Consider the following 14955-nt stretch of genomic DNA (forward strand, 5'->3'; position numbering starts at 1 on the left):
ATGTTCGTCAGGGATATTGGTCTATAGTTTTCTTTTTTTGTTATGTCCTTTCCTGGTTTTGGTATTAGTGTGATACTGGCTTCATAGAATGATTTAGGGAGGATTCCCTCTTATCTTGTGGAATAGTGTCAATAGGATTGGTGCTTTATATGTTATACACAATAGATTAATAAACATATATATATATCCTACATACATATCAGAGTTGGAAATGGTGAAAACAAGTATGAGTCTTCTGCTAATAGGCATTCATATAGAGCTATTTTATATAGCATAAGTTTCCAGAAGTTAAAAATATATTTCATTCATGTGTATTTTGATCTGAACTCTGTGCCAAGACCTTTCCTACTACACAGCCTGGTCCACTAGAGCTACACTCGGGAACCACAGGCAACAAACTAAATACAGGTTCCATAGGTGAAGAGAGATGCTCATGAGGTTGAGTGCTAGTGCCAGGGTCAAGAGACTCTGTCCTGAGCTGTGTAAGACACTAAAACATGTTATGGGAATAATAATCACAGAATAAAAGCCCATATGAGAGCCCAAGCATTTTCCCATAATAATATTCAATTTATAAAACTGACATTATATGGATTTTGATGTAATTTCTTTGACCAAATTGCCGTAAACATTGCCTTATTGTGATGAAAATTGTTCACAAAACTTTTTCATTTTCATAAACAGAAAATGAAATTTAGTCATAGAAATTTTTATTTGATATAATAATCTAGATCAATTACTAACAGTAAGATATGAATTAAATTTCTTTAAGGAAAAAAGGAGGGGTAAATAAGACCAGTAACCAAAAAAAAAAAAAAAAGAGTAGCTTGAGTGAGAAAAGTAGTGAATGATAAAGCCAGCAGCTTGCTACCTCCTCTGTGGGTAGCCCAGTCGATTACCACTTCTCCTATCACCTTCTGCCTTCCTCTTGACCAGGCAACACAATAAATTACACTTGCCTTTCAAGCTCTGGTTGAAATGGTCAAGCAACTTTTTCCTTTAGTTACTTTAGCCCCTAAATCAGTCAGTTTGGCATTGTAGAGTCAAATGAAGCTTCACATTAAATAGTTCTTGAAAACCTAAATATTCTTAGAAGTGTCCTGGTGTACTGAAAGGCTATTTAATACAATGGAAAGAAAATGCAGTTCATTGCTTTTTAATTGTCATGTTTTAAATTAACTGTCTTGCTAGGTCTATTTAAAATTGATTGGATATAAAAGCAGAAAAAAAGAGCATATACTTATTTCTGTTAATAAGAAACCTATACTATGGAACAAGAAGATATTAATTGGATGGTTTATCTTCTATATTTTTATTTTTATTGTGTTTGTTATTCTAAAGAATTATTTATAATGGCTTATCTAAGTTCTTTAAGATTGGTAACAACTAATAAAAATAATCAAGTCCATTCACTTTCATTGAGAACTTATGATGTATCAATTACTTTCCATGCCATAGTTTATCAAATATAACCATCCATTGAGAGATTTTTCATCATTTTATGTACCACTGTAAAAGAAAAAAAATGTGGCCAACTAAACTATGACATGTGTTCTTATCAGTTAGATTTTAATTTTATATTTATTGAAAGAGATATTTTAGGCTTATTTAGAAGTATATTTTTTGTCATATCTCCCTATTACAGTTCTACATTGCTTAACAACAGGGTCTTCCCTGAGAAGTGCATCACTAGGCAATTTCATCACCGTGTGAGCACCACAGAGTGTACGTACACACCCTGATAGCCTACTACGCACCTGGGCTGTATGGTATAGCCTATTTCCTCCAGGCTGCAAATCTGTACGGGACATTACTGTACTGAATGCTGGAGACAACTGTAACACAACAGTAAGTATCTGTATATCTAAACATATGTAAACATAGAAAAGAAACAGTAAAAATATGGTTTTATAACCTTAATGGGATCCCTATCATATATGTGGTTCCTTGTTTACCAAAACATCATTATATTGGCATATTATTACATAGAAATAAAAACAAAGACACAGGTGAAATAAATTGATTGAGATAGTCCTAAAACTCCTTTGGAGAGTCTAACTATTCACTTTTCAACTTGGAATCGTATGACTGTGTTTTTCATACAATATATCACCCTCTGATTATATATTGTCCTTAAGTGCAGGTGATGCGGTTTTACTTAACACAACCTATGAAAGAAGCCAAATCCCTTTGGTGCTGAGCTCTTTGTATATTTCTATAGCTGGCCAATTTTTTATTCCAACTTCTAGTTTTCTGAACTAGTTGAGTCACCATGGCCCACTCGTGCTCAACACAACTCACTTGCTCTGCTACTGTCTTGGAATTTTCTTGCAAGTTCCTGACACCAGTTTTGCAGATTTCAAAGTCAGAGCTTTGGATGTTGGTGCATCATCATGACTTACCAACAGAGATCGCAAAATGCCATTCATTGCTATTGATCCAATTGCAAATTTGTCAAAAATTTGAACAAAATAATTGCCTCTTGGAATAAACAAGATGTGATATTTTATCTCGTTTAACTCATACAACAACTTCATGAGATGGAAACACGATGCTCGCAAAAGTCAGGCATACAAACCAAAATAATCATGCTAGTAGATTATAGAGAAAGCATTGGGCTTACAGTCAATTGCTTCTTTTGGAACAGAATTAGCCTTAGTTCAAAGAATAAAGATGGTAAAATTTATTCTGCACCCATCTGTTTTCCACTTCAGTTACTTCTTTCTCCTTCCCTGCCACCTGTTCTCAGGTAACTCGGTTTTCTTTGATTCAGTTGGAACACTGGATCATCCCCATACCTTTCCCATAGCAACAAGTACGTGCCTAGACTCATTCAGTTATTCTTTCAAAAAAAAAAATTCAGTGTACATCTATTAAGTACTATCAAGACTGACACCAGGTTTGCAAGACGATGAGAAATACACACAAGCAGGACCGACCCGAGGAATATTTCTCACAATCTGTAATATTTCTTATGATTACCAAGGTGGTTTCTATTCCATTACGAATAGTCTATGATACTGTCTCACAAGCATTCATAATTTCTAACATTTTGCACTTAGCTATAAGAACAAAAATAAAGCTATATAATGTAGAATTCCCTTCAGAAAAGTACTTGTTAACCAGCTGGGAGGAGTAGGGTAGGCTGAAAGCCACCAGCTGTTCACCCCTTCAAAAACAGGTTTGAGCCAAGGTCACAAAACTCTCAGGATGGTCTGTCTCTGGCTGTACAAAGCAGTGATCTGAGGGTCCAGCCATTTGAGCCAAATGTAGTATAATCTTAGGGCAATCATGGATCAGGGCCTCCCACAGGGCTGGCACAGAGGCAATGTCAGGTCAGCACAGAAGTCTGATGGCTCCCCCTGTCCAATCTTGCTTCTTCCTTTTCCCAGCAAACCTTCTGTACTCCTAATTCCACCTCAACACTTGTTTCTTGATCTTCAAAAATCTTGCTTTTGCATCTACTTGAAATGCCCTTACTTCTCCATGTACTTAAATCTTTCACATTTTTAAAGACCTATTTAGTTCAATGTCTGATCAGTGTCATTCAGCCCATATGGATAACCTTCACAATCTCAATTTATGTTGAACTTATAATGACAACTAGTTAGTTAATTTTTGCACTGCACTGTAACTGCTTTATATGTGTTGGCTGTATTTTCTCAGTATCTTGAAGGCACCTGCCATGGGTAGCAGACATGGCTGCTGCCTTGTCCAGGTTCCTCGAGATTCACAACTTCTGTTGGTGTAGGTGGGATGCGCCAGCTCCTGTAGAACTTCAGGTCACTGCCCTCAGATTATCGAGCCACTTTGTCAACAAATGCAGAGTCAGAAGTGCCTAAATGTTTATTTTTATTCCGCCCTCCTTATTTACCCTCCTAAAGCTGTTAACTAATGATTGTTGGGTGAAAAACTGCAAATCTGCCTTAGGTTTAAACAACTCTGAGGTGTAAGTTATAATTTAGAATCCCCGAACATAATCATGCTAAGTTCCAGTCCCCGTGGGTCTTGTGCCTAAGACTGAACAGTTCTCTTTTCTACCTCCTGTCCTCCTTCTACTTCGATGTCAGTCTCCCAGTCTCCCCTGGGAGCACTTGTTTTAAAATTGCACACAAATATTCATCTCAGAGCCTGCTTCTGGGAAATTTAAACAATGATGAAATATCAAATAAGAAAACCATTATTTGAGTCCAAAAATTTAGTTACGAAGATTTATTACACCAATTGTTTGATGTGATAAAAACATAAAAATCAAATCATGTCTGTAATTTTTAATTTGTTATACAGCATCATGAAAATTTATAGCTAAAACATTTTTATAAAACAGTTTTCACTGAAGATTTTTATTTAAGAAAGGCAACAATATTTTCAGTATGATTTAGTTATCATCCTGCCTGGAAGTAGATGATGAAGCCAACAGCCTCTTAGGGTTTTTCCAGTCCAACAATGTGAGAATGTTTTGAAGGCTAATGAGGACGTACTTATTCAACATCATCCTCTATTTTATTTTCACACTAAAATAGGAAGCTTTGGTTCCCTGGTGGTTTCATAATTAGACATTATCATGGCTGTGTTTTGAGATTGATTTGTGGTCAGGGAATGGAAAATTTTTAGTTCCTAATATAAAAATATTTGACTGTCTCCCTAAAAATATCCATTGCATCAAAGGGACCATTATTCATACAAAGCACTTAAAACTTGAACAATTGAATTTGTGAATTAATTGGTAGTTAATTCATTAAGCAAATACCGATTTAGCTCCTTACTGGGTTAAAAAAAACAAAAGTACAAGACACAGAAAAATAGACTATGTGAAGCCTTATAAGGCCCTCTTTTTCAGAGCCTCAAAATCTAAATAAGAAGATATATTCTTATCACTATAAAAGACAGTATTGAACCAAGATAAGGCCAAATTAATCCTTTGGAAAATATTAATGTAGAATAATGTATCCAGCCAATGAATATATTTCCCATATCTTTTACTCTTTAATAGTCTTATGTTTTGGTAGAGTCCAGCTGTAAACATCTCAAAACCAATTGTGTAGGTTATCACTGAGGTTAATGAGGTTCAATGGTTTTGGTGATAAACCACAATGCATATTTCTTAGAGAAATATTTTATTTACTTGATGTGGTTCTAAATGGCTCATTTATTCCCTTGATGATACATCTTTTCATTTTTCATCTTTTCTCTGAGGATAGGTGTCTTTCATGAGCAGAAGTGCTGATGAGTTCTAAAAGCTCTGTGGTAGCACACAAGATACAATGACTTGGCCGGGCGTGGTGGCTCACGCTTGTAATCCCAGCACTTTGGGAGGCCGAGGCGGGCAGATCCCAAGGTCAGGAGATCGAGACCACGGTGAAATCCTGTCTCTACTAAAAATACAAAAAATTAGCTGGGCGTGGTGGCGGGCGCCTGTAGTCCCAGCTACTCGGAGAGGCTGAGGCAGGAGAATGGCGTGAACACGGGAGGCGGAGCTTGCAGTGAGCCGAGATCGCGCCACTGCACTCCAGCCTGGGCAACAGAGCGAGACTCCGTCTCAAAAAAAAAAAAAAAAAAAAAAGATACAATGACTTGAGAAAGTCACATGAATCTGACTTAATCTTCTTACAAGAAACACAGCCACAGGAGACATTGCCACAATGGCACTGGACTTGAAGATTTTTGTATTACTCTCTAGGCCAAACCACAATCCTGACAAAAGCAGACTGCATCATCATCACATTCACTCACATAACTGAGCGAGGCTAGGACAAAAATGTACATATCTCGCTTTAAATTCATGATCAATTATTTCCAGTGGATTCTCTTTTAATATTTTAAGTTCTAGGATACATGTGCAGGACGTGCGGGTTTGTTACCTAGGTAAACGTGTGCCATGGTGGTTTGCTGCACCTATTAACCCATCACCTAGGTATTAAGTCCCATGTGCATTAGCTATTTATCCTGATGCTATCCTTCACGGGTTCTTAATATTTCTAGCAATCACTCACAGTCCAACCCAGCTTCTCCTCCATTCTTCTAGTTGACTAATTCATAACTTTCTTTTCCCCAAATCTCCAACACATCTTTTTTCAATCCTCACCTTCACTTAATGAGTTTCTTCCTATTTCACTGACATAAAATAAAATCAATTAGAAGAAATTTTCATAAGCTTGTGCCAGCTAACTACCCACTCCCTGCCTTTAGGACCTTGCACTCTGCCTTCTTTTCTGCTAGTGTGAATGAGTGGATGAATCACCTGCCTTCTAGTGCAGGCCAGCCCTCCTTTGTCCACTGGATCCTATCCCACTCCTCTCCACAAGGGCAATGCTTTATTTACCAGTCTTTGCATTATCATGTTTTGCCTGTCCACCAGTTCAGCATAAAATGTACTGTTATGTCTCCTATCTTTAAAAAAAAAAAAAAAAAATTCTTTGATGTACATCCTTCTTCAATTGTCACATCATTTCTTTCTTTCCATTTATAGCAAGACTCCTTTAAGGAGTTGTTTATGCAGTGTCTCCATTCACATCTCCTTGGCCTTGAAACTATTGTATGCCCTATGCTTGACCGTGGACCACTCTCTTTTATGTTTCTATATAGAAAAGAGATTTCCTAGGTGATTTTATCCAGTTTCTTGGATTTAAACAGCATCTCTATGCTGAAGACTACCAGATTTATAACTCACATACACTCCTATATGACTATTTCTATAAATGATATATTCATATATATGTATGTACACACGTGTATATACATACATATATCTACCTTTTGTGATATGTCTATATTACAAATGCTACTCAGAGTCTTCTCTTGGAGATCTAACAGGCATCCAAAGTTTTACATGTCAAAACGAAGCTCTTGTTTTTCCCCTACCCCACATCTAAACCTGCTGCTCCTACAGCCCTTCCCATCTAAATAAATCATAACTTCATTTTTCTAGAGGCTCAGGCCTAAAACCTCAGGGTGATCTTTGACTCCTCACAGTCCACGTTCTCTCTCATTGCCCACACTCTATCCTTCAGTGATTCCTGTCAGATCCTTTGGAAACGATTTTCCATCAGCGCACATCTCACCATCCCCACCACTCCCACTCCAACTCAACATCTGCTCTTGCCCGAATAGCGGGAGACAGCTAATCATGTCTCCCTGCTTCTGCCCTTATTCCCCTTAGACAACTTAGCCAGAATGATTCTTAAGGCATTATTAGACCACTGTGCTCTTTTGCTGAAAATTGTTTCATTTCTTGGGGAAATATTTAAAAAACAAAGTTTTTTGAATGACCTACAGCCATTCCATGACCTGCACCTCACCTGCTTACCTCTGTGCCCCATCTCCTGCTCCTCTCTCCCTTGCTCATCTTATTCCACTCACATGGAGCCCTTTACTCTTCCTTCAGATTGCTAGATGCACTTTAACTTCAAGTCCTTTGCACTCTGTGTTCTCTCCACCCAGAATGTTCTTTCTCCAAATATCTGTAGAGTCCCTCTCTTTAAAAGCATATATGGTCATTTATTTCATTTCAAAGAATATAAGACATATAAACAAGACAAAAATGTCTTTCTTGTTAATACATTAGACAAGGCTATTTATTTTATTTAAGTTAACGTGCACTTCTAAATCTCATTTGTATCCATTGGATCACGGGGTGCATCCAACTGCTGGTAATTGAAAACCTAGTAAAAGATGGTATAAAACTATTTCACAACACAATAGGTCTCCCAGCAGGGAAATTTCAGGTTAATTTTAGCAGCTCACTGTTGACCTCATGGGGCCCAGATTCTTCCTCTGTGTTTGCCCCTCATCCTCAGGCTGTTGGCTTTGGTCTCAGACTTGTCCCTTCATGGTTACCAGATGGCTGTATCCAGTCTAAACCTCACCAACTCACAAAACTCACTCAGAATATCCTCAGGGAAGTAAAGCGTGTCTCTGACTTAACTTTCCTTTTTAAGAATGAAAAAGATCTTTCTCAGAAGGTCTGATCCCTCTACCTCACAAGCCTTGTTGAACAAAATTATGTCATATGCCTATGCCTAACACAACTACTGAAGGCGGAAACAGCATTAACATGGCTGTTCATTTGAGTTGGTGATTGGCCCTTGCCCTGAGCACATGGCCAAAGGGAGAGGGAACTAACTGGTCAGACAACCACCAATGTCTACTAACGTGCTTTTAGAGGGAATTTTGGATAAGAGTCTTATTCAAAACTCTTAAGAATGACTTCTGCATGAAACGTATGAAACCCATATAAGAGAAAATACATCAATATACTGCAAACTATCAAATTAGACTTCAATGGAAAGGGCTATGCCATTATTCTAGACAATAACAAAGATGTCAGTTACAAAGTAATTCAAATGCTTAATAAAATGCCACTCAAAATCTTGAGTCTTATCAAAAATTCCCTCTTAATACACACTAGTAGACATTGCAGACCCTCTAAAGCCTATAGATTTGTCAGTATCAGGTTATTTTTCTCCTATAGGCAATTTGACTTCTCCAAATTTATATTCAACAGCAATAAAGAAATAGATGTTGAATTCTACTATTTTCTAGTCCTGTTCTAGGGATACAGAAAGGAACAAAACAGGTCTCATGTATGCGCTAAAGGAGCTAACATAAATTGAAAACTTTTTTGACCTAGTGCTGTTTACTTCTGACAATTTTTATATATAACAGGATTGAAATCTCTCAGGAAATTTCTTCTGTGGAAATGATTCACCATAACTCACTCTGTGGTACTCATTGGTTGAAGTTATAATGGATATGAAGGTGGTTAATATGGTTTCTGCCAATCATTCCACATCCCCAGGTTCATGCAAACCTCAGGCAAGCCTATGGTCTGGGAAATAGTTTTTCATTAGAGGTAGACCAATGTTAAAACCATTCAAGAGAAAAGAAAGTGTATCTTCTTTTGTGCCTCACATGAACCTTGGCAAAGTAATAGCAACATACATGAATCCAGAAGGAACTAAATACTTTTAGAATTCTTAAGAGTTCAGAAATGTAGCCAAATACAAGATAAATGTACAAAACTAGATATTTTATCTATGTAAAGCAATAACAAATTTGGATATATAATAGGGAAAATCACAGAGCCAATGGTTATCCAAATATTTAAAACTCTTAAGAATGACTTCTGCATGAAATGTATGGAGCCTTTATAAGAGAAAATACATAAATTTAATGTGAACTATCAAATTAGAACTCAATGAAAAGGACTATGCCATATTCCTAGACAATAACAAAGATGTCAGTTACTCACAGGGTAACTCAAATGCTTAATGAAATGTCACTAAAAATCTTAATATGTTACTTTTGTGGATGGCATAAAATGGTTCTCCAAAATTAACTTGCAGAAATAATTACAACATGACTAATACATAATAGAAAAGAACTATAATAATGGCAGCTGGCAAATAAGACTTTTTCTTTTAACTAAGTGCATTTTATGGGGAAGATACTGAAAATGGAATAAATTTTGTGCAAGAGTTAACATTTACAGCATACCACAGAAAAGATAAATCAAAATTAAACCTTATATTCTAAATACAGTAAATGTTAATGGTTATGATGAAATATTTGGACAGCTATTTTTTTCAAAATAAAATGACCTAAGTCTTCAGTTGATACCAAACTCTAAATTCTAAATGGAACAAAGCTAGATACAGATTTATAAAAATAGATATATTGATACATATTGATAGCATAAAAACAAAGGGAAAAACCACAAAGGAAAAAGCTAAGAGTTTACTGAACTTTTGATACATCACAAAAAAGTAAAACCTATACTAAATGGGAGAAATATTTATAAAATTTATGAAAAAAATTATTAACAATTCCTAATTTAAGATTTTGAAAACAGTTTTTCACTAAAAGTCTACAAATGTTAGAAGCACTGAAGAGTAAAAGTATATTCTTCTATGTATTATAATAGGCTTGGCAAAATAATAGCAACATATATGTCTTCATATACATAATTTGCGTACATGTATGTGTACACATTTACACATATATATAGCAATATATATCTTATCAAATTTTACAAATTGATAATAAAACGTTAGTTTTCCCACAAAATCAGCAAATTGTAGAAAAAGGTCATAAAAACAAGAAATACATAAAAATGTAGTTCAAAACTTCAAACTCACCAGGTAAGCAAAAAAAGGTAAAATAACAAAACAATGAGATATGATTTTTCATCATTTCAACTGGAAAGACTATAGACTATATCACTGAAGAGGATGGGTGAGGCAGGCTTACGGTGCACCGCTAGTGGACATGCAAACTAACATTCTGGAAAGCCATCCACACATGAGCTCACTATATTGGATTGTGCAAGTCATGCTCTGCACAGACACCTGGCTGAGGGAATGCATGGGACTGAAATCCAGGCCTTGCTATATTTTCTCCAAGCCATAATCCCTGAATGTGTTGAGTCACCCCATAATAGAGGGTGCCGTTTTCTTCACAGAAAGGCTGGACTACTAGTGGCTCCATCTAAATATGCACAGAGCATACCTTTTGCTACAAGTGACTTATAGGGAATACCTCTAAATTACCCTGGTAGATAGGCAGAGACTTATGTACAAAAGATGCTTATTTCTGCAGTAGCTTTTGCTTGGACACCAAAATCCACTTTTCTATAAACATTGTTCATTGAAGACTTAATTCCAGGTGGCCTATCAAGATATCCAGTTAAATCATGGGTTTCTATTGACCATCTCGCTAAAAGACTTGCTAAGCTATGGCTATATTCATGTCATAATCATATATATACTCAACAAAAATGTCAACATCAGTATTCATAATACCACATATTCAAAAAGTAACTATTGCACACAGAATATACAAGATCTCTTTTGAGGGAGAATATAGCAGTGAACTAAACTGACAGAAATCTCTACTCTCAAAGAGCATATATTTTAAATTTTAAAAAGTAAAACTATGGGAGTAGAGAACAAATCCTCTGAAATATGCTTTGTACTGTTTATGCTTTCTTCTTCCAGTGCGAGGTACACTCTCTTCTACAACTGACTTGCATAATTGCTTGCTCTCCTGTTTAAACTATTGACAGATGCCCTTATTTGCCAGACCCAAAGTTTAGCAAATTATTTATTTTTAGCTGTAATTCTAATTTGCTATTCCAACATTTCCATAATAATTCAATTGTGCTACATCAGTCCTGCATTTCTAAAACACTAGTCTATGTCCTTAAAAGACAGGATCCAAGACTGCAGTTGTTCCATTATTCATTCAATACATATTTTTAAATGCCTAGTATGTGCTAAACACTGGTCTACGTGTTAAGGATAGAGCAAATTTGTGAAACAAACAAAACCCCTGCCCTGATGAACCTTCTATTTCAGTGGTGTAGACAATGAGCAAGATAAATAAAATATAGATAATGCTGGGTATCTAAAAGAACTAAGGAGTAAAGATTGTTTTAAATGAAAAAATAAGAAATATGGATTGGGGTGATGGCATTTTAGATGGGGTAGACAGTGAAGGTTTGACTGGGAAGTTAATACACAGGAAGTGAAGGACTTAAGTGAACTAATGCAGAAACAAGAAACCAAAACAGAAAACTGCATGTTCACATTTACAAGTGGGAGCTAAACATTGGATACACACGGACATAAAGATGGGAACAACAGACACTGGGGAATACAAGAGGGAGGAGGGAGGGAGGGGGATAAGGGTTGGAAAAAACTACTTATAGAGGCTGGGCACAGTGGCTCACATCTGTAATCCCTGCACTTTGGGAGGCTGAGGTGGGTGGAACATCTGAGGTCAGGAGTTCAAGACCAGCCTGGCCAACATAGTGAAATCCTATCTCTACTAAAGATACAAAAATTAGCCAGGCGTGGAGGCTCACGCCTGTAGTTCCAGCTACTTGGGAGGCTGAGGCACGAGAATTGCTTGAACCCGGGAGGTGGAGGATGCAGTGCGCTGAGATCACGCCACTGCACTCCAGCCTGGGTAAGACAGTGAGACTCAGTCTAAAAACAAAACAAAACAAAACTACTTATAGAGTACTATACTCACTACCTTGGTGGCAGATACATTTGTATTCCAAACCTCAGCATCATGCAATACACCTTTGTAACAAACCCTCACATGTTCCCCAGTTCTGAAATAAAAATTGAAAAACAGCCCAAACAAGTGAAGGATCAAGTGAGCTCAAAAGATTTCTGAAAGAAGAGTACTTCATAGGAAAGGCTAGGTGCAAAGGCCCTAAGGTAGAAGCATGCCCCATAGTTCATGGGGCAGCAAGGAGGTGAAAACATCTACTCAAGTATTTTGTGAAAGAGTCAAAGAAGTGTCCAATGACTTCTGTTTCTGGAGAAAAAAGTGGTCTAGATTTTCTAGATAAGCTTCCTGGAAAATATAATTATAAAAGCTAGACTAAATATTAAAAATTTTAATTATTTCTAAAAGCATCCAAGAGCTGATAAGACAGTCAGCAATCATCAGGCGAAATGCAGGCAACAAGAATGAATACTGGAATATAAGCAGAGGTTGAAGGCATTTCTACCATAAGGGAATTTGCCTATCCAGTTTAAATTAAACTTTTGTTTATAGCAAAAGAAAAAGCTATAAATCTTCCATTGGATTCCATAGACTTGAGAAGTCAGAGGACCATAAGATTTGCCTTGAAGCTGAGCACGAGGAAGCATTGTCCCCAAGAATTTATAACTAAGAGCAAGCACTAGCACAGATTTTTAGACAAAGTGCCTTCCCATAGGTGATACAAAAAAATCACATGCCATGAATTTTGGTCATCCTTGTACTATGGACTGTTGGTGTCTTTAGGTCTCACAAAAGCTAAAACAAATCCTGCCTAGTGAAACCATTTTCGTCTTAAGTCTCAAAAAATTTTGTAAAAGATTTTTCAGAGACCACTTGTTGAAAAAATAAGCAACACAGAGAGAAAATTAGACACCATGATGAAGAACCTTCAGAAAAAATTAGACTGCAAAACAGATCCAGAAAATATTTAGACTTTGAAATTGCCAGACATATAAAATAACTGTATTTATTATGTTTAGAGCACAAATCAATAAAGAGCAACCTAAAAATATCTGTAGGAAATAAAAAACAGCTAGCCACATAAAAAATCAAATAGCATTTCAAAAAATAAATATTTGAAATTAATGACTGAAAAGACTGGTTTAATAGCTTTTTAGATGCAGGAAGATGTATAAGTGAACTAATAGCTTTTTAGATGCAGCAAAGTGTATAAGTGAACTGAAAAACAGGTCAGAAGAACTATTCAGAATACATAATAAGGGAACAAAGGAAATACAGATTCATAGACATGAAGGATAAAGCGTGATGGGCTAATGTACATAAACTGGAGTCCCAGAGGGAGACAAAAAGCAGAAGAAATAATTAATACCAATCCATGAGTTCCGAGTCTAATAAATCTCAACTAGAATAGATAAAAAGACATCCACACATAAATCCATCATGGAGAAATTCCAGAAAAACAAACACAAAGAGTAAATATACATATAAAAAAAAGATGGATCAATAGAAAAACTTATAGACTGAGCACTGACTTCTCAAAAATAGAAACGTTTGTGGCTGGGCGCGGTGGCTCACGCCTGTAATCCCAGCACTTTGGGAGGCCGAGGCGGGCAGATCACGAGGTCAGGAGATCGAGACCATCCTGGCTAACACGGTGAAACCCCGTCTCTACTAAAAATACAAAAAATTAGCCGGGCGTGGTGGCGGGCGCCTGTAGTTCCAGCTACTCCGAGGCTGAGGCAGGAGACTGGCGTGAACCCGGGAGGCGGAGCTTGCAGTCAGCCGAGATCATGCCACTGCACTCCAGCCTGGGCGAGGGAGCGAGACTCCGTCTCAAAAAAAATAGAAACGTTCATTAGTTTGTTAGAAGATGCTGAAGTGGTATTTTATATTCCATGTGCTGAGATAATATAAATGCTAAACTAGACTAGGAATTTACTATATCAGGACAAATTCATCTTTCAAGACTTAGTAATTAATGACATTATCAAATAAACAACAAAAAAGGAACTATTTGCCACCAGCAGGTTTTCTCTAATGGAAATGTGGGCAGATAAATGATCAAAATACTAAATCAAAAGACAAACATGCACAATCAGAAGTATATCAAAAATTAGGATTCAGAAAGGTTGAAAGTAAAAAGATAAAATGTTAAAGTTTAAATCATAGGGGGAAAAAAAGAAGTTTAAAGAATAGAAAGTGAAAAAGAATGAAAAATACACAGCAGAAGAGACCTGGGGCAGCTACACTAAAATTACTTTAAAGAAAAAAGCATTACCAGGTGTATTAGTTCATTCTCACACTGCTATAAAGAACTACCTGAGACTAGGTAATTCATGAAGAAAAGAGGTTTAAATGACTCACACTTCTGCAGGCTTAACAGGAAGCATGATTGGGCAGCCTCGGGAAACTTACAATTATGGTGGGAGGCGAAAAGGAAGCAAGCACCTTCCTCAGATGGTGGCAGGAGAGAAACAGAGCAAAGGCGGAAGTGCCACACACTTTTAAACCATCAAATCTCGTGATAACTCACTGTCACGAGAACAGCAAGGGAGAAATCTCCAGCCATAATCCAATCACCTCCCACCAGGCCCCTCCTCCAATTCGACACGAGATTTGGGCGGGAACACAAATCCAAACCGTATCACCAAATATAAAGTCACTTGGAATGACCAAAGTTTTATTTCTTTGGGAAAATATAGCAATTTTAAATTTGTATGCACTTTGTAACATCGTCTCACATCATATAAAGCAAGACTGACAGAAATATAAATAAACATAAACCCTCAGTCATAGTGGGGGATTTTAATACAAACTTTTCAGAAACTTACAAATCAAGCAAACAAAAATTAAGATGCAAAAATATTGAACTTCATGATCAGCACATAGAAGACGCTACTGAGCAATCAAAACTGCACAGGGCATGCTCCTTCTAAA

The 14955-nt window shown here is 36.7% G+C and overlaps 1 protein-coding gene across 2 annotated transcripts in view; it reads right to left on the minus strand.

Annotated features, from left to right (window-relative positions):
* ITGBL1 (integrin subunit beta like 1) overlaps window positions 1-14498 on the minus strand; it is a 292563-nt gene extending 278065 nt beyond the window's left edge. For both annotated transcript variants that reach the window (XM_055245292.2, XM_055245294.2), the window contains exon 1: window positions 14434-14498. The gene's annotated coding sequence lies outside the window, so the exon portion shown is untranslated. The remainder of the gene's footprint in view (window positions 1-14433) is intronic.
* Between the last annotated feature and the right edge of the window lie 457 nt (window positions 14499-14955).

The sequence above is a fragment of the Symphalangus syndactylus genome, chromosome 15 (genome assembly GCF_028878055.3).
Source record: "Symphalangus syndactylus isolate Jambi chromosome 15, NHGRI_mSymSyn1-v2.1_pri, whole genome shotgun sequence".
Classification (NCBI taxonomy): domain Eukaryota; kingdom Metazoa; phylum Chordata; class Mammalia; order Primates; family Hylobatidae; genus Symphalangus; species Symphalangus syndactylus.